This window comes from Catharus ustulatus, chromosome 28 (assembly GCF_009819885.2).
Source record: "Catharus ustulatus isolate bCatUst1 chromosome 28, bCatUst1.pri.v2, whole genome shotgun sequence".
Taxonomy (NCBI): domain Eukaryota; kingdom Metazoa; phylum Chordata; class Aves; order Passeriformes; family Turdidae; genus Catharus; species Catharus ustulatus.
Window position 1 is genome coordinate 3,812,493 of NC_046248.1, and position 20,735 is coordinate 3,833,227.

The 20,735-nt window shown below is 46.1% G+C and overlaps 1 long non-coding RNA gene across 1 annotated transcript in view; it reads left to right on the forward strand.

Moving 5' to 3' along the window:
• LOC117008075 overlaps positions 1-20,735 on the forward strand; it is a 95,621-nt gene that overhangs the window by 73,902 nt on the left and 984 nt on the right. The window lies entirely within an intron of this gene.

The following is a 20,735-nucleotide window of genomic DNA, read 5'->3' on the forward strand; positions in this document are numbered from 1 at the left end:
ACATGACTTCATGTTCCTTTCTCCTCCAGCTTATCTGAGGGGAGGAAACCGGGGGCCTTATCTTTTTCTGAGTGGAAAAACTGATTTCAAGTGCACATGTTTGAAGCTGCAGCAGCGAGCCAGGTTGGCTTGACTAAACCACAAAATCTGACTGAGCCTAATTAGAAAGCAGGATGCCTCCCAGCACTTAAAGGTTGCTTTCAAGATTTTGATGAGCTGACAAAACAGATTAGTGAGAGGTGGGATTGGTATGAGCCATGTTTGGCATTTTCCTGTGTGGAGATCAGAGCCTGGGTGAATTCACTCCAGGTTAAGGCACAGAGCTCCCAGAGTGGCTGGGGTGGACCCAACTGATGCTGCTGATCTCAGAATTGATGTTGTTGGGTTTTAAACTACAAGAGGAGAGATTTAGATGAAATGTTAGGAGGATGAGCAGAGGGTGGGCAGGGCTGGCACAGGGTGCCCAGAGAAGGTGTGGCTGCCCCTGAAAGTGCCCAAGGCCAGGCTGGACAGGGTTTGGAGCAACTTGGGATGGTGGGAGGTGTCCCAGGGGTGGCACTGGATGGCTTTCAGGTTCCTTCCAGCCTAAACCATCCTGGGATTCAATGAAGGACAGCCCTGAGAACGCCAGGCTCTCAGCAGTGATGCACAGAGAGCAGGCATTGCAGCCTGCCAGCTCCTAAATCCTGCTGGATAGTCTGGCAGCAGGGCTGAGGATTTTCAGAGTTCAAGGAGGGCCCTGCAGTATTTTTTCACACATTTCTTTCCACGATTTGTTTTGCTTTGAGGCAGTGCTGGATCCCTGTGCTCCCCATCCTGCACATGGCATGGCAGTGTTGAGTGGGGCTGGGAAGGGGCTGTGGCAGGAACAGGCTGAAACATTTCCTGCTGCTCCCTGTGCTTAAACAGAAATCAAAATTTCCCTAAATATCCGATGGAAACCTTTGAGCATCACAGAGCTGCTGCTGTGGGGTGCAGAGGAGCAGCCAGTGCCAGCCTGCAGGAGGACACTGCTCTGCTGTCCTTTGACACAGCTCTGCTGTCCCCTCACTCAGCTCTGCTGTCCCTGCACTCAGCTCTGCTGTCCCCTCACACAGCTCTGCTGTCCTTTGACACAGCTCTGCTGTCCCCTCACTCAGCTCTGCTGTCCCTGCACTCAGCTCTGCTGTCCCTGCTCTGCTGTCCCTTCTGTCCCCTCACTCAGCTCTGCTGTCCCCTCACTCAGCTCTGCTGTCCCCTCACTCAGCTCTGCTGTCCCTGCACTCAGCTCTGCTGTCCCCTCACTCAGCTCTGCTGTCCCCTCACTCAGCTCTGCTGTCCCCTCACTCAGCTCTGCTGTCCCTGCACACAGCTCTGCTGTCCCTTCTGTCCCCTCACTCAGCTCTGCTGTCCCTCAGATGTTCCAGCAGCCCATGGTGGCACTGGTCAGGATGAACAAAGTGACAAAGTGCTCATCCCCTCTGCTCTCCTGGGCACCCAGTGCCACCCTCCCAGCTCAGGGCCAGCAGGTGTTTTGTCACCAGCCCTGCCAAGCTCCCTGCTGCTGCTCTCCTGAGCTCCAGCACCCACCCTGGCTGCTGCTGCTGCTCTCAGCCCTGTGTGCTCTGAGTTTCCCTCACCCAGGGTTTTGCTCATCCCCTCCTTGTCCCCATGGCTGACCCCAGCAGAGCTGTCCCCGCTCCCTGGGCCCCTCTCTGGTTACACGATAAGAGCTGGGCTTGACACAGCAATATAAACACAATCTGAGCGTGGGGAGTGACACCAGCAGGGACACGCTGGCACAGGGCAGCCACAGCGTCCAGGGGATTCTCCAGAGCAGGAGCTGTCACATTTATCTGGGGCTCCTCCTCGGAGCCGTGGGCAGAGCGCACAAAAGGACCATTCAGGGCAGCCCAGCACCAGAAACAAAGCAGATGCTTCAGGGAAGTTTGCAAAGGCACAGAAGGTTGGCAGAGCTCCTCTCTCAGCCCAGGGCCCATCTCCTTGGCAGCAGCAGGAGCCTGGGAGCAGCCCTGGGCCAGGGGCACTATTGGAGGAAGGGCAGCCTGCAGGACACAGCCTGGCAGGGAGCAGGGCTGCAGAGCTAAAACAAAGCTCAGAGCCCACCAGAGCTTTTAAATCTTCCACCAAGTTGGGCTGGTGAAGTCTATTGGGCTGGGGTTTTTTTCTTTTTTTTTTTTTTATTCCCTCACTGTTTTGGCAAATGTAGGGGTGGAATGGGAAAGCAGAAGCTCCCATGTGAGCTGCTGGAGCTTTACTCGCTGTGAAACACCCCACAGGTCAAGGTGCAGAGAATGTGTATCAGAGGTGAGGTTTCAGAGGCTGCAGGGTGGCACTGAGGGATTTTGAAGCTCTCCTAAAAGAGGATGCAATAAATCAGGTCTGAAAGCAGGGACTGCTCCAAGCAAGGTGAGTTTTCTATCTGGAAGGCATAAGGAAAGATTCAAGTGCTTTAAGTGAGGAAAAAAACCCCAAAACAAAACCAGTTAGAAATGAACTTCCTACTTATTTAAAGCCCAATCCAAGCTGCTTTTTTGCTCCTAGCTGGTATTTCAGGAATGAGCCTGACCAAAGGCACCTGGTCTGGTTTTACAGACTGAACTGCTTTTGGAAAGGAGTCAGATGGGATTTGGACAAAAACAACGGAGGCCCAGACACAGAGGCTGCCCTGGGAGAGCAGCAGACAGCAGTACCAGCTGTCTGCTCAGCCTCAAACCTCCTCATGTGCTCGCAGGGAAGGCAGGGGGACCTGTTAGGGGTGGCTCAGCTCTGTGCTCGGGGCTGGGATAGAAAACCTGCAGAGCACACAGGGCTGAGAGCAGCAGCAGCAGCCAGGGTGGGTGCTGGAGCTCAGGAGAGCAGCAGCAGGGAGCTTGGCAGGGCTGGTGACAAAAGCACCTGCTGGCCCTGAGCTGGGAGGGTGGCACTGGGTGCCCAGGAGAGCAGAGGGGATGAGAACTTTGTCACTTTGTTCACCCTGACCAGTGCCACCATGGGCTGCTGGCTCATCTGGGGGACAGCAGAGCTGAGTGAGGGGACAGCAGAGCTGAGTGAGGGGACAGCAGAGCTGTGTGCAGGGACAGCAGAGCTGAGTGAAGGGACAGAAGGGACAGCAGAGCTGAGTGAAGGGACAGAAGGGACAGCAGAGCTGAGTGAGGGGACAGCAGAGCTGTGTGCAGGGACAGCAGAGCTGAGTGAGGGGACAGCAGAGCTGAGTGAGGGGACAGCAGAGCTGAGTGCAGGGACAGCAGAGCTGTGACAAAGGACAGCAGAGCTGAGTGAGGGGACAGCAGAGCTTTCCTCCTGCAGGCTGGCACTGGCTGCTCCCCTGCACCCCAGAGCAGCAGCTCTGTGATGCTCAGAGAAGGTTTCCATCGGATATTTAGGAAAATGTGATTCCCATAGAAGCACAGTGAGCAGCAAGAAGTGTTTGAGGCAGCTGCTGGGGTGTCCCCAGTCCCAGCTCTGCCCTGGCTGTCTCTGGACAGTGTTTGGCTGCTTTTATCTCTGCAGGCTGTCTGGGGGAGTCAGGGCTCTGAGCAGTGCATCTAATCTGCACTGCTGGACTCAGGCAGGCTCGGGGGCCAGGGCAGGGAGATAAGTAGGAGGGGGAAAGGTGGGAGTGGAAAATCCCATCTTTGAGGGGACAGCAGGAAACCTGGGCTCGCTCACATCTTGGGAATTGCTCAGGACATGGCCAAGTGAGTGTTTCTTGATCCCCTCTTTTATTTTTTGCCTCTTTTTTCCCTCCCTCTTGAAAAGCAGGAGGAAAAGCTGCCTAGCAGGGCATGGCTGAGGGAATCCCAGCTTGGTGACCTTAGCAAATGTCACTAGGAAGTGTCCCAGGTAGGTGGAACCTTGATCCACCTCAGTTGCAAAGATTTTCTTTGTATTCTTTCCTTTTTTTCCTGGATTTCCACTGACCATCTCCTGCTCAGTCCAATCCTTGGCTACACCTGGAGAGGAGGTGTCTGCCTGGAGGATGTTTTTGTTGTTTGCTTTTTGCTGTGGAGAGGTGAATCCAGGTGCTCACTGAGTGAGGTTCCTCAGTGAGGGGAAAAAAGCAGGAAAAAATTCAGGAAAAGCCAGATAAAAGATATTATTGCTTGTGGATGAGAGGGATGGGAGGTGTTCTTTGAGAGGAGAGGTGGGGCTGTGGAGCAGGGCAGGGAGGTGATCAGCTGTGTCCTTTCAAGTGCTTCACACTCCAGCATCAAAGTCCCCACGTGAATGTCCCTCTGCTATTAAATCAGGGATCTGCTCACCCTCTCAGACATCAACAACCCCCCAGCCTGCAGAGCTGGGATCACAGCGAGCTCCTGGCACGTTCTGTGTGCTCAGGGATTGATGCTGTCTGTGCTCTGTGTGCCCTGATGGAATCAATAAATGCCTTTGTAGGCACCTGTGTGACAGGTGAGCTGAGCTGCTCCAGCTCGCTGAGGGCACCCGGCAGCCTTTGAAAAACAAAAGGATTTTGATCCAGAATAGTCCTCATGTCCTACTTTCCCTGTCCCTTGGGCCAGCCTGTTCCTAGAGCAGGGCTGTGAAAGCAAAGAGAAGAGAATTGTCTCCTCTCAGGGATGATCTGAGGAATCTGCTGTTCCTGCTGGCTCCAGTCCTTTCTGTTTGCTCCAGCTGTCACCTGTTCTGTTCCTCCTGTGCCTCTCATTAACATCTTGGTGGCAATTAGGTGAGAGATGACGTGGCAGGTTTATGATTTAGTTTCTGGCAATGATTTAGTTTCTGGCAATGATTTAGTTTCTGGTTATGATTTAGTTTCTGGTTATAATTTTGTTTCTGGTTATGATTTAGTTCCTGGGTGCTCAGGCTTTGATGGGAGCTCTGGGTGTCTGTGTGAGCCCAGTGCTGCCTCATCCAGGTGAGAAGAAATTTGGGTTCAGACCCCTCTGGATTGTCACTGCTGCAAACCCAGCTCGACCCCAATGGACCCAAATTTTACATGCAGTTCACATTTCCCCTCCTTTCAGGAATGGCACAGCCTCATTGAGAGCCATGAAAACAAATGCAAATCCCTGGGCTGTGGTTTGTTGTGCTGCATTAGCCCATTTTCCCCCCAGACTGATGCAGGGATATTTGCAGGTGTTTTCTCTGTGGTACCCTGGAAGAGTGGCCACTGTGGGCTCTGAGAAGGGCACTACCAATAAAAAGGTTTTATTTTTCAGTATAAAGGGCTGGATGCAGAATCCTGACCCTTTGCACCACATATCCTTCCATCCCTGGCACCCTTCAGCATTCCTGCAGCACTCAAGGATTATCACCATAAAATAAAGCAGCCCTGCCAGGATGGACTTTTTAATTTTATTTCCTTTTATTTGCTCAGGGGTATAAAAATGGTATCTTTTAACCTGTCAGCCTGCATTTACAACACAGCTGAGCTTTGAAAGAGGCTGTCCAAAATGAAACCCAGGAGTAATAGGAGTGTGTTAGGAGAGCCAGTAGGCATTGAATAGTCTCTGTGGTGGCAGAAAAAGCCTTAGGCTTCAACTGATTGCTAATTATGTGGCTTTATTCCTTTTTAAGAAAATACCATGTAAGGTTTGTGAAGGAGGTAAAGTGTGTTAATCTGTGCAGAGTTACTAGTTTTGGGGTTGGTGGTTTTTTCTTTATTTTTTTCCCTTTTATTTAAAAAATATATAAAAAAAAAATCCCATGCTCCAATTTGGTTTGAAAAAGAAGCCGCATTCTCAAGTCCTGTCACCCATCTCTTAGCGCCCCTGTGTAAAGGGCACAAGTTATTCCACCTTAAAAAGAAAAGGAAAAAAAAAGAAAATGGAGAAAAAAAAGAAAAAAAAATGCAAAACCCACGCTGTGCAGAGAGGGAGAGAGTTACAGCAAGTGGGCCCCCCGCTTTTCTCCGAGGGGGAATGTAAGCAGATCCTGCCTGAAACTGCTTCCCTCAGCAGTTTTCAGCTTGTTTTAATTGGCCTGGCCTGAAAGAATTCTGAATGCTGTACCTGTGCCAATGAAAATGCAAATGTTTCCCTGAGCCCAGGCTGAGGGGCTCAGCACAGAGAGGGGCACGGACACAGGGATGGGAAATGGGCAGGTCCTGCCCTAACTCAGATCTGGGGGACAAAGGGACTTGGAAAATCCAGAGTGAGCAGGGAAAAGTGCTGGGTTACCTGTGGAAAATCAAATGTGAGCAGGGAGAAATGCTGGGTTACCTGGGGAAGTCCAAGGGTTTTGGAAAATCGAGTGTGAGCAGGGAAAAAATGTTGGATTATTGTTAAGAGTTAGCACTGGAAGTGCAAGGGCTTAGAAAAATCAAACATGAGCAGGAAAAATTGCAGGGTCACCACTGGAAGTGCAAGGGGTTTGGAAAATTGGGTGTGAGCAGGGAGAAATGCTGGGTTACCTGCTAGAAGTGGAAGGGTTTTGGAAAATCGAGTGTGAGCAGGGAAAAATTGTTGAGTTATTGTTAAGAGTTACCACTGGAAGTGCAAGGGCTTTGGAAAATTGAGTGTGAGCAGGGAGAAATGCTGGGTTACCACTGGAATTCCAGCAAATTCAGGAGTTTTGTGCTGCCTGGGGGATCATTTCCTCCTCTCTTCCCATATTCTGGTTGAGCTGTGTGGTTTTCCTGCCAGGAACGTGCCCTGGGAAATCCCTGCAGCCCCTGGGGATGCTGCTGGGGGTGTCCTTGGGAAAATGAGCCCTTGAACTGATCCCAGACTGCCAGAGCCTGCAGGGGTGGGCAGGGAGGGCTCAGTTCCCTTTTCCCTGCATGGGATAGGAACTGCTCTGGGTTTGGGGGTGTTTGTAGGGGCACAGGTCAGCATTGCAGCCCCATATCCCATTTTTATGCTGTTCATCCCCTGGAGATGCTGGTCCTACACTGAATCCCACAATGGTTTGGGTTGGACAGGACCTTAAATATCTTCTCCTTCCATGGAGAAGGAACAACTTCCACTATCTCAGGCTGCTTGGACATTTCCAGGGCAGCCACAGCTGCTCTGGGCACCCTATTCCATCCCAAAACTTCTTTTTTTAAAATGCTGTTCATCTCCAAAAAGAAACTGCATGCACACCAAAAAAAAAAAAAAAAAAAAACCCAAACCAAACTAAGCCAGCAACAATTGCTTTGAAATGAGTTCTGTGCATTTCCTGTGGTTTTACACGGCCCCTGTGGGGCTGGGTCCAAGATTCCTCACAGATGGAAGTTTTTCCTTGTGCTGGGCATCCCTCAGGGTGACCATTCTTAGTGCAGATAACTCCACAATACAAATCTTCCAAATTAAAAGCACATTTTTAGGCGTTCACAAATCATCTCGCCTCCTAAAGGGCACATCCTAAAGTTCTGGAATGAGAAAATAGAAAAACTATCTGGCTCAGCTTCTTTTTCTGCCTCATGTCAAATAACAGCCCAGCAGTGAATTGGGAAAAGAATTAATTTTCAATAACTGGTTGATCAATTCTTTTCTGTCTTTGCAATTCCCTATCCAGTAATGAATATGCATCTTCTGCATTTTCCAGAGAAATATCCAGCATCTTAGGGTATTTAAAATTAGATCTGTATACATTTACAGAGTAATGATTATTCTGAATTTCATCCGAGGCAATTAAAAAAGCATCATGATGACATTTAAGGTGATATTTTTCTCCCTTATGTTAAATAATTATAAATAATAATAATGATTAAACAAATTATTCTGTTCCTCCCAGTCTGGATCAACCTTTAGGTTAATAATCTAAATCATTAAAATTCATCTGTCTCTCCAAGGATTGAGTAGTTAAAAAAAAAATTGGAGGAACCTTTCTGCAGAAGGGTGATTGATAATTACCAAAGCAAAGATGTTTTGTGGGTGAAAAATGGGGCAGCTCAGCAGATTGATTTGGTTTGATGCTGGTCAGGTTCAGCTGATGTTTTCATCAAGTAAACTTATTTTTTTAAATCAGTTTTACCAGCTGGTATCCTCTCTGGGAGATGATGCAGGGGTCGAGTCCAAGCCAGTTCCCACCAGACAGAACCACGGGATGGCCTCAGGTCACTGAGGGCCATTTTTGGAGATTATTGGTTAATTAGAATAGGAGTTAGTCCCTTATATATGTAATTTTTTAGTCTTTTTCCTCAAACTGCCTCTGTGAATGAGATTTTTCTTGACTAAATTCAATCATTTAAAATCCAGAGTTGAGACTGGTGGTATCCATCATTTCCTCTACTTTTAGGGTTGGTTGATTTACCCCCAGAGCTGACTAAATCCCTTTATTTAGGATTTAAAGCATCAAAACAAAGAGTTGAGCATGGAAACCAAACTTTTAGAGCCCAACTTTTGGGAAACCCAACTTCTATGAAACCAAACCTTTAGGGAACCCAACTTTTAGGACCCAAATTTTAGGAGACCAAACTTTTAAGAAACCCAACTTTTAGCAAACCCATCTTTTGGGAAACCCAACTTTTGGGAAATCCAACTTTTAGGGAACCCAAATTTTATGACTCAACTTTTAGGGAGCCCAACTTTTAGGAAACCCAACTTTTAGGGAACCCAAATTTTATGACCCAACTCTTGGGAGCCCCAACTTTTGCGAAACAAAACTTTTAGGAAACCCATCTTTTTGGGAAACCCAAATTTGGGAAACCCAACTTTTAGGAAACCCATCTTTTTGGGAAACCCAAATTTGGGAAACCCAACTTTTAGGAAATCCAACTTTTAGGAAACCCATCTTTTGGGAAACCCAAATTTGGGAAACCCAACTTTTAGGAAATCCATCTTTTGGAAAACCCAACTTTTAGGACCCAACAACTTTAGGGAAACCCAACTTTTGGGAAACCCAACTTTTAGGAAATTACAGCTGAAAGGGGAATAAATTTCCAGCTCTCAGCCTCTTTTTCTGTAGACATTGCAACAATAATGTGGGGGAAAACCCTAAAGTGCAGGATGACTCCCTGGAAGGTGTTTGGGCTCTTTTGGAACCTTCCCTGGATGATCAGAGACTGCCCTGGCAGTGAGGAGCCGAGGCAGGATGGATTTCCAACAAGGGGAGGGAAGATCAGCCTTTCCCTGTGGATTTTATTGGATTGTGCCTTGCTCCACCTCTCTGCAGAGTTTCTCAGGAATTATCTGGGCTCATCCATCTTCTCCTTCCCTCTGGGCTATTAAATCCTTTCCCACCCTGCTAAAACCAAGCCTTTATGTTGTTTTTATAAATGGCTTTTTTTGTGGTTGTTGGATGTGACTGAGGTTTGCAGGGAAGTAATTCTCCTTCAAAGGAGCTGGGACCAAATGGATTCCCTAAATACAGAATTGGAATAAGGGTATGGAAACAACCTTTAAGAGGAACTGGGATCAAAAAGATTCCCTATATAAAGAATTTAGAATAAAGATGTGAAATGAGGATGTATGAACACTCCCCTCAAAGGAATTGGGACTGATTTGGTTCCCTAGATACAGAATATGGACTAAAGATATAAAATTAGGATTTATAAACACCCCCCTCAAAGGAACTGGAGCCAAATGATTCCCTAGATACAGAATATGGAATAGAGATGTAGAATAAGGATATAGAAACACCTTTCTAAAGGAATTGGGACCAAATAGATTCCTTTTATATGGAATATGGACTAAAGATATAAAATAAGGATATATAAACACCTCCCTCAAAGGAATTGGGACCAAATAGTTCCCTACATCAAGAATGCAGAATAAGGATATAAAATAAGGATATATGAGAAACTTGGATCAAATAGATTCACTAAATAAAGAATGCAGAATAAGGATATAAAATAAGGATATATGAAAAACTTGGATCAAATAGATTCACTAAATAAAGAATGTGGAATAAGGTTATAAAACAATGGTACATGAACACTCCCTTCAGAGAAATTGGGGCCAAATGGATTCCCTAAATCCAGAATATGGAATAAAGGTATAGAATAAGGATATACCTATATCTCCTTTAGAAGAATTGGGACCAGAAAGATTTCTTATATGAAAAATAGAGACTAAGGATATAGAATAAGGATTTATGAACACTCCATTCAGAGGAATTGGGACAAAATGGAATACAGGGAGTATAGAATATAGAATAAGGATATAAAATATAGCATAAGGATGTAGATTAAGGATATAGAAACACCCCTGTCAGAGGAATTAGATTCAAATGGTTCCCCTATGTGCAGAATTGGAATAACAAAATAAAATAAAGGTATATGAACACCCTATTCAAAGGAATTGGGACCAAATAAATTCCCTAAATACAGAATATAGAATAAGGATATAAAATATACAGTAGGGAAATAGAATAAGGATATATGAACACCCCTTTCAGAGGAATTGGGACTAAATGGATTCCCTCTGTACAGAATATGGAATAAGGATGTAGAATATAGAAAAGAGAAAATAGAATATGGAATACAGAATATAGAATATGGAATATAGAATGTAGAATACAGAATGTACACTATAGAATATAGAACATAGAATATAGAATATAGAATATAGAATATAGAATATAGAATATAGAATATAGAATATAGAATATAGAATATAGAATATAGAATATAGATATAGAAACACCCCATTCAGAGGAATTGGGACCAAATAGATTCCCTCTTTGCAGAATATGGAATAAAGATGTAGAAAATAGAAAATAGAATACAGAGTATAGAGTATAGAACATAGAATAAGGATATAGAAACAACCCATTCAGAAGAATTGGGACCAAATGGATTCCCTATGTATAGAATATAGAATATAGAATATAATACAGAATATAGAATAAGGACACAGAAACACCCCATTCAGAGGAATCAGGACCAAATAGATTCCCTAAACACAGAATATGGAATAAGGATACATAAACCCCACCTTCAAAGGAACTGGGGCCAAACAGATTTCCTTTATAGGCAATATATAGATATAAAATATAACCTGAGACCACAGACAAAATCTGGGGGGCTCTGAAGTTCCCTCTGCTCTCAGTGCACACAGAGCTGTTGGGAGCTCTGCCCTGTTCCCCTCTCCTTTCCCCATTTCCCCCTTTAAACTCATTTCTGTATCCCCACCCCTTGCCCCTCAGTGCTTTACCCCAGCTCCCAGGAGTGCAGGGATTCTCCTGAGCCTGCAGACAGACAGACAGACAGACAGACAGCCAGCCAGGCTGCCATTCCCTGGGGAACAGCCCTGCTCAGGAAATGTAGCTATTTCCGCTCTGCCTGCAGTCAGGAAATGAGGAGGAGGCAGCTCTGCAGATATTTTTTTGAATTTGACAGGATTTTTTTTTTTTTTCCTGCCTTTGGAGCAAGGAGAGCTCAGCCTGGCTGGGGGTGTTGGGAGCCACAGAGGTGGTGCTGGATTTTGGGGTTTTGTTGGGTTTTGGGGTTGTGTCAGAGCCAGGTTAAGGTCTGGGGTCTGAAAGCAGAAAAATGGGATCAAATGACCCAAAGATTTGAAGCCAAAATAGTAAACATGACCTCAAAAAGCATCTCTGCTTTCCCTTGCTGACATCCTCATGTGCTTGTTTGACTTGAAACCAATTTTTTTTTTTGTTTCAGTGTTTGTTTTGACACGGAATTAAATGATTTCAATTAAAATTGAATCATTTTAATTCTGTTCAGAATCCAGAGCTGCACCTTTTGGGTGCTGCACGTGTAGAAATTCCCATCTGATCTCACTGCACTGAAAAGGGATTCAGCTCCCACATTTTAATATTGGCCCACTTTTACATTCATTTTAAATAGACTTCCTTCAAATTAATCTCATGAGATTGCAAAGCAGCCAAGGGTGCCTCAGTTTTAATGGAAGATGTGTGGCTAATCCCCTAGATTGTTTTTAAAATCTCTTTCTTATTAGTGGGAATATCCTGGAAATTCCTACTGCAAGTAGTGCTTGAAACCCTGCAAGTGTTTCCAGGGGAGATGGGGAAATTGTAATGGTGATCATTTGGTGGTGTTTGAGAAATTTGTTAGGTTTAGAGTTAAACAGAAGATAATTCTTGCAAAATATTTCATATTTAGCTAATTTCAGAAACAGGCCCAGCCTTTCTCTGAAGGAAGATTTTCCTCTTTTCTTCCTAAAAAATCCATTTTATCAGAATTTGCTGTTTCATCAAAATATTGATTATTTTTAAAAACCAATATGCATTCTCTAGGGATGGATTAAAATAGTTCTGCATCAACTTTGGATTTTTCTTTAATATATGAAAAAATAAGAGTGAAGAAGTAAAATGTAAAAAGTAATTTTTAGTGAGAGATAAAACATTTGTTTGGAAGTTTTTGAGTGGGGCTTTAAAGGTTTTTCCTGGTGTTACTCCCCACAAAAATGTTGTTGCACCATTATCCTGAATTTTCCCAGGGTGTTTCCACCACGGTTCCCTGGAATCTTGTGGGATCATGGCTGAAATGTGAGCTCCATTTGTTGATGTTTTGGAAGCAGAGTCCCAAACCAGAGGCCAAAATGCTGCCATCACCTCGGGAAGGGCTCTGCCCTGAGTGTGGAAACTTCTCCCAAGGAAGGGACGCCTGGAGCAGCTCCATGAGCACCCCAAAGCAGCCACACCTCATTCTGCACCCCTGGGGTGTTCAGGGCTTGGAAATGCCTGCTTGGAACCCCAAACTGGGGTGGTTTTCCTGCAATCCCAAAATTTTCTCTGCCATGCCGTGTTTGGCTTCCCACAGGTGGAATCGTGGAGAGGTTTGGGCTGGAAAAGACCCTAAAGATCCTAATTTTGTGTTTAGGTTGGCAGAGGGAGTTGAGTGCTCTTGGTGCAGCTCAAAGAGCAGCAGAGCCGTGGGCTGGGGGTCTGGAGAGACAAAAAAGGAGGGAAAAAAGGCAAAAAAGGAAGGAGAAAAGACAAAATTATTTTCTTGTGGCCATCCAGAAGGAAAAAGCAATGCTAAACCTGACCTGCAGCGCTGAGCTCGTTCTCTCAGCACCCAGTGCCTCCCAAGCCTTGTCCCACATCCCTGATATTCCCCTGAGCTCAGCTGTGGCCAAGGAAACGCAAATATTGTTCCTCACACGTGGAGAGCTGCTCGGGTCCCCAGCAGGCACCCTGTGAGCACCACTCACACCCAAGTGGGTGTCTGGAGCCTCAGCCAGGCTCTTGGGCTCGTGGTGCCTGCAGGAGGAGCGTCCAGCCCGCTTGGTTTGGGGTTTTTTGTGCAGCAGAGCACAAATAACATTTGCTCACGAGGCAGAGCAGGGACAGAAATAGAGGCTCCCGACAATCCTGCAGGATGTTGTGTGCTGTTATCATATGATTCATCCACTATGAGGCTGAACAATCACTAACCTCAAGACACTCTCACTTTCACGCCCTCTGACACACATTCCACTGAGGACAAATATCCTCTGCATGAGTAAAACCTCAGCACTGGGCTTTTTTAACTGTTGAAGGTCACTCTGTGAGTGTTCAGATGTTGAGTTTGAACTTTGCTGCCCAGTCCTGGAGCGTGGGGAGGGTTTCTGTGAGTGCTGTGACGTGCTGGCTTAGAAAATCTTTTTTGGATGCTGATCACAGTGATGGCTGAGGAGAGGGACTCCAAAAAGCCCATGGTGGAAACCACTGAAATCAATTACAAAGAGAATAAATTTGGCCCAGATGTTGTGATACAACTGAGCTGGAGGCAGGAGGGAGTTGGGATGAGGAAGAGATCCAGGAAAGCTGGAAAAGTCATGGCTGGAGGCATTCAGGGGAGGGTTCTTCTCATGGAAAAACTCCAGCTTGGTGGCAGGAATAATACCTGGGACCAGGTGAGCAGTGGATTTGGAGAATTTCATTTCAAACCTGCACATCCTGAGTGCCCCCACCATGGGGAAGAGCTGGATAATGGATGAGCTTCTGTGCAGTTCCTTCTATGGGAAGTGTTTTGTTGTTTTGCCATGGTTGAGGGCCACCACTGGCTGTGCACTTGGCCATTCTGTTCATTTAATTGGATTTCCTTCACTCCTGAGCTTGGCCCCTCCAGGTCTGGGTTCTTTTCCCTCGCAGCACTAGATGGCAGTGTAATGGCAAAAACCTGCCCTGCCGGGGAGGAAAAGGCCAATTTCACCCCCAAAACCACCCGGGAGGAAATCTAAAACCTGAACTCAAAACAACCAGACCTTAAAAAAGCCTCTCCAAGCTCCTTAAATTCCCATGGAGAGCTCTGGGAAGAGCCAGGACAAGGTCTTTGCTGATCACCCAGTGGCACAGGAGTGATGCCAATTTATGCCACCCACAGATTTGGCCCACAGCAGTATCACAGGAAAACTTGTACAGAATATTTGGTCAGGAGATTTGGGTGAGGTCTAAAATGCAGAAGCACCAAAACAAACAAACATGATGTTTTTCTTCAAAATGCAGCTCGTAATTCCTTACCAGGATCATGTTTGGAGCTGCTTTGCACAATAAATTAAGCTGTGGGTCCTCTCACTTCAGATCCCTGCAGGATTCAATCCCAATTTTGTGGCTCCAAAAGGGGATTTATGTGGTGCACAGGTTTGATTTTCTGTAGGGAAAATTCCATGCCATGGAAGCACATGGGGTACGTGCATTTACGTCTGTTTTCTTAGGTCTGGAGTAGCGCCCTCATTTATGACCAAGCCTTTAAAAAAGGAGGAAAATGTCACAGTATAGACAAATAAACAGGGTAAAAATAAATGGCAGAAAGACCACGCTGAACGTGGCCCTTTCTGGACGTCACCAAGACAGCTGCTGGCCCGGAGGAGATCTGAAGGTCTTTGTTAGGAAACGTTATTGCTGAGATTTTCACTGTTTGGATTTCCTGTTTTCCTCACTTCTGGACCCTTTAACTTTTGTAATCTAAGCAGGGTCAGGTCTGGTCATCCACGGGGAAACAGGCTGGCTGTGAACAACAAGTGCTGCTGTAGGTGAGCGTGGGGAGGTGCTGGAGCCAGCAGGATCCTCAGCACAGGCTGCTCTGACCTTCTGGGCTCTGCTGGCCAAAAGACTTCCCTGTCTGGATGAAAAACAGCCAGCCTTGATTTTGAAATGCTGAGTGATGGAAATGCACCCACTGTCCTTCAGGGGGGCATTGCCTTTGGCTGAGAAAAATGAGTGTCTTGGTTTTGGTCAAAACTTACTTAGGTTTAATTTCCTTGTGGTTCTACCTGACTGTATTTCTCATGGAAATTTTTTGTACAAGTCTTTGATGCCCTTAGATAATGATTTTGATGCCCTTGGATAACCATATGCTCCAAAAGGTGTTCCTAGAACCATCATCTCCCAAATAAGATGTGAAAATCTGATGGGAACCAACTGATCCCTCTCAAAAACCATAATATTTTTAGGATGTGTCAGAACCCATTCAGGCCTGACCATCCACACATTCCCCAGGCAGTGTCAGTGCCATAAATGCTTTTAGCAGTCCTGGGCTGGAGTGGGGATCTCTGTGTCTCCATTGGTCAGCTTTGGGACAGCCTTCCTTGCAATAATTAAAGGAAATTCAGCTAGAAACTGTGAAATGAAAGCAGTGTAAAAGTGCAGCACTGAAAATAAAGCTTTAGAAGTCCCACCCACTTGTTGGCAAGGGATTATTATAGAGGCAGGGGCTGTTATGTGGCTGTGCCATGTTCTTTGTTTGGTGTTTGTGTCTCAGGATGGAGGGATTAAATCTGTACAACATGGCCAGGGACCAGGTGAGCCTGGGATAAATCTGTCAGCTTTGTGTGGAGTCTCAAGGAGCAACTGCCAAGGTGTGCTGGGCTCATTTTCCCTCCTGAACATACTTTTGGTATAAAATAAACTTGGTGGACTTGGTCCTGTGCAACCATCCCTGGGATGTGACCAGGAATTCTGCTGAGTACCATCAGCATCCTTCTTTTCCTTTCCACCATTCGGTTTCCTACCTCAAACACTGATTTTGGCCACTTGGGTCTGCTCTGGAAGGTGATCTTCACATGGCTAAAAAGCTTCTTTCCCATCCATGGTGTCCATTGTCTCACAGTCACCCACTGGCTTTTCTCAGGGCCTTGGTGGCACAGCTCATCCATGAGTTCTTTGGGACTGTGAAATCTTTCTGACTATAACTGAAATTAAATTCAGCTGGGAAGACTTTCACTGGGTTGGACTTGTCCCAGGATCTCCACCCAACATTTTGGTTTTCACCTTCAAATCCATAGGTGTTATTGATGCCATGCTGACTTTTAGGGCTTCTCATTTATGGGGCTGTCTTAAAGGAAGGCAGAGAAACCTGCTGGGGTTATTTCAGTGTTTTCCATATAACAGATTTGGGTTCATGGGTTGCTGGATGGGCAGTGTGTGGTTCCAGCGAGGTTGTCATGGATCTGAAGGTGTCAGGGCACACTGAATTGTTGAATTATGTGTGAGTTCTTTGGAACAGTGTTCAACTGGGAAGACTTTCACTGGATTGGACTTATCCCAGGACTTCCACCCAACATTTTGGTTTCCACCTTCAAATCCATAGATGTTATCGATGCCATGGGGTTGTCTTGAAGGAAGGCAGAGAAACTTGCTGTGGTTATTTTAGTGTTGCTCATGATTCTGAATGATGAATTGTGGAGTTATGTCTTGAAGGAAGGCAGAGAAACCTGCTGTGGTTATTTCAGCGTTACCCATGATTCTGAACGATGAATTGTGGAGTTATGTTGAGCTGTCCCGAGCAGGTGGGCTGGGCAGCATCCCCAGCTCTCCCACTCCCTGCCCTCCCAGCAGCACTGCTCCAGCAGGACGTGCTGATCTCCAAGGCCAAGGGCCAGCAGGAAATTCCGACCTCCGCCCCCCCGGAGCACGGAGGAAGCCGGAGCAGCTCCGTGACTCAGAGCCGCGGTTCCTGCGCTTGCCATCCCCCGAACACTGCTCGCCATCATCCCCTGACCCCACTGGAATCACTTGCTAGAGGGGGAAATGCATGCTGAAATTATTAAAAAAAAAAAAAAAGCCCCGATTTGGTTAATGCTATTCTTTAATAAACAACTTATGGCAGGTGCCTGGCAGCTTATGATAATTAACGGGGTATTTATTGGGATCAGAAATGCGCTGAGCTGAACAAGTCTCTCATCTGGCCTTGGCTCGCTGCAGCGGGATGGGGTCATTGGCTGTCTGGCTGCAGATAATAAATCAAAGGGCTGGAGAAGCTGCAGGAGAGAGGGCATGAACTGCCCGAACATTCAGCTCATTGTGGCAGCCAGCGCAGAGCTTTCCCAGCCACATTTTCACTTCTCCCCAGCCCAGCCATTCCCTGCAGGGGCTGAGCTGTCCCAGCACACAGAGGTCACTTTACCTTGCCTGAACAATGGCTTTGCTATAGTGGGTGCCAGCTCTGGAGCTTCAGAGGCTGCTGGGGAGGGTGGATCAGCCAGCCTGGGTTTGGGGCAGGGTTTGGGATGCTCAGGAGATGCTGCCAGGGTGGATCAGCCTGGATTTCAGGCAGGGTTTGGGATGCTCAGGAGATGCTGCCAGGGTGGATCAGCCTGATTTTGGAGCAGGGTTTGGGATGCTCAGGAGATGCTGCTGGAGTGGATCAGCCAGCCTGGTTTTGGGGCAGGGTTTGGGATGCTCAGGAGATGCTGCCAGGGTGGATCAGCCTGGTTTTGGGATGCTCAGGAGATGCTGCCACGGTGGATCAGCCAACCTGGTTTTGGGGCAGGGTTTGGGATGCTCAGGAAATGCTGCCAGGGTGGATCAGCCTGGTTTTGGGGCAGGGTTTGGGATGCTCAGGAGATACTGCCAGGGTGGGTGGATCAGCCAGCCTGGATTTGGTGCAGGGTTTGGGATGCTCAGGAGATGCTGCCAGGGTGGGATCAGCTGGTGCCAGGCTCTGAGTGAGGATGGTACAGACACTTTTTCTGCAGAGCAGCAGTGCTGAGGAGGAAACGCCAGGAGCTGGGGGAGTGGAGAAGGGATGGCTTTCCTCTGATGTCAAAAATCCCATCATTCAGTGCTCGCCGTGGAAAAGGCGAGAGGAGAAGAATGTGGAGAGAGGGAGAGAGGCAGAACTGAAGGGAAAGGACACGCTGGTTTTGCTCCTGAATCCTGCAGGCTGAGCTTGCCCACCCTGGCAGGATGGAGAAATGAGGCTGAACCCGAGTGCCAAACCCTGCAGAGCCCTGCGAGCCCCAGGGATGATTCCCAAATCCCATCCCGATCTGGACTTGGTTAGTACTGCCTTGGTATGAATAATCAGGGAGATAAAAATGGTGAAAAAAAAAAAAAAAAACTTACAGCACTTTCCACAGGGCTCTCTTTGGAGCTTTTATTTCTGGCAGTTTGAATTTCCTGCTCACTGTGTTCGTGCCTGATCCTCACAGGATTTCTGCAGGGCTGGGAGCAAGGATCAGGGCTGGATGGGAGTGAAGAAGCAGCAGAGCTGGAGCTGCCCTGGAGCTCTGTCCAGGTTCCTATTTCTTCCTTCCGAGGGGCTGAATATCAAAAAAGGTGCCAGGTTTTGTCCTTCATGCATTTTGCTGTGTGCCGTTGCCTGTAATTAGTTTCTCAACTGAAAAAGCTTTCTCAACCGGAAAAAAAAGAAAAAAAGAAAAAAAAAAGAAAAAAGGAAAAAGGAAAACCAACCCCCCACATTTTTGGCAATGGGTTGTTTTTCTAAGCAATTAATTAAGAGCTGATTTTAAAAGAATTTGAATGAATCCTTGCACTCTGTGTCAAGCATGGATTTTGTATTAATCACTTCACTACTCGCTGGCTGAATAAGGACTGAAAAAAGATGCAGGCAGTAAAAATTTCCCCAGGAAATGAATCAGACGAGGAACCTATGCCTCATCTCGCCTCCTCCAAGTGAAGAAAGAGAGGATTTTGTCAATGGTGGGTCAGTTTACAAACGTGTCCTGTGCAGGGTGAGTCAGAGCTGTGATGCATTTCACAGCAATGCAGCCACAGATGCAGCTGAAAGCACTGAAAACCAGCTAAAGATAAACACCAGTGGATCCTCAGTGGATCCATTACAGTCAGGAGAATGAAAATACAACCTGTCAGATCTGCTGAGTTCCAAACCAGCGTCCAAATTCCCCCTGGCTTCCATGGGAGCAGGAAAATCCCTTGGGACTTGTGATTTTTATTTGCTGATTTAGGGTTTTTCTAAGATGGAGTTGGTGGACAATCCAGTTTTTTTTCACTGGAATTTTCAGTGGGATCCAGCATCCAGACAAACCAGGTGGGCATCACCCCTTTGTGATAAAAACCAGAAGGTGGAATCGCTCTGGAATCGCTGCTGTCTCCAGAGTTTGGCTGCAATGCATCACAAGTTTGGAGTTTTCCAAAATGCTGGACAAATATTTATGTTTCTTTCCCCCCAAGCACCAGCCTTTGTTAGTGTTGGAGCTGTTAAGGGATGTACAAAAGCTGCTGTCGTGAAAGCACCATCAAGATTTGTTGTTGATGTTTTGGTTGTGGGCGAGATAATGAGATTTAGCTGAGAATCTGAGCTGAAATATGAAAATTTCAGTATTTTCCCTGGTGCTGCTTTCCCCAAGATAAACCCTGTTGGGTGTGTTAGTCCTTGTGGGTTTGGGGTTGTTTCAGTGGGTTTTCTGCAGCTTTCCAGGCTGTAAAAGTGTTTAGGCAAGAGGGTGAAATATTTGGTGGGTCAGTGGTGAAATCACAATTTTTGCTGTCCTGGAGTGGGAGAAGAGCAATGGCTGAGATGCTGCAGGTCTTTCCTTGGGTCATCCTTGGAAATTTCTGTAATTGAAGCAGTTCCTCCATTGAATGTGTGTTTTTCAGTGCACTTTTTCAGCCTCTTGCCTCAAAGACCATCCAAATATTCTATATTTGCAAATAGCAACGCTAGGTATTAAAAAAAAAAAAAAAAAAAAAAAAAAAAAAGCTTGGGAGGAGGTGGAGAATGGCAGACCTGCAGTCAAATTTCAATTTTAACCATGAGTCCTCTTCTCTTGAGGGTTAAACATTTCCTCTTAGAAAAAGAGCCAGAGGCTCTTGATTATCCATGCAAAACAGGCCAGGGCTTTGATTTGTAAGGTTTTGTCTGCCACACTTTTAAACGGATGAAGCTTAATTTAGATCCCCACAAGAAAATAAAAATAATTTATTTAAAAAAAATCAAAAAAATGGAGACACAGCCCCACTTTCCCTCTCTCATCCCGAGGCACCATTCTCCACCCTTCCCCTTTTTCTCTTCCCCCCCAAAAATTAAAAAAAAATAAAAATCAACAACTCTTTCTTTGAACGGAGCACATTTGGGGGATCGGGGAACAATTAAAGCAATGATGTGTGTGCTTCAAGGAGAAAAGCGAGCTGCGGTAGCTGTGCTTTGACAGGTCTTTGGAGGATTTCAAGGAAGTTACACCCACTTCATTCATGATAATCGGCTGTTTAACGCCGAGCAGCTCAGTGTTATGAATGAAAAGGGAGCGTGTTTTGGCTTGCAGAACAACTCGCAAATCTAATGCTTCACTCGTCAAAAAAAAAAACAAAAAAAAAAAAACCAAAAAAAAACCAGCCACGTTTACCCAAAAAAAAAAAAAAAAAAAAAAAAAAAAATTCTTGACTTCATTCTTGAAATTTAAAAAAAATCCTGCAACAACTACAACTGAAGCTGCATCTTCTTTCTTTTTTTCTGTAGGAATCCAAAACCCTTTTAGCTCCCTTGGCCATGTTTGTAGCTCTTTGTGGCTGGACGAGTTGGGGGAGAAAATGAACTTTGGTGCAGCTAAAGGAAGGTCCTGGTGGCTTTTTGTGCATTTGATCTCGTGCTGAATTTTTGGATTTCCCACAATTTTGGGGGCCAAAAGAAAACAGAAAGGAAGAGAGTCTTAGGAAGGGACAGGTTTTGGTTTGGA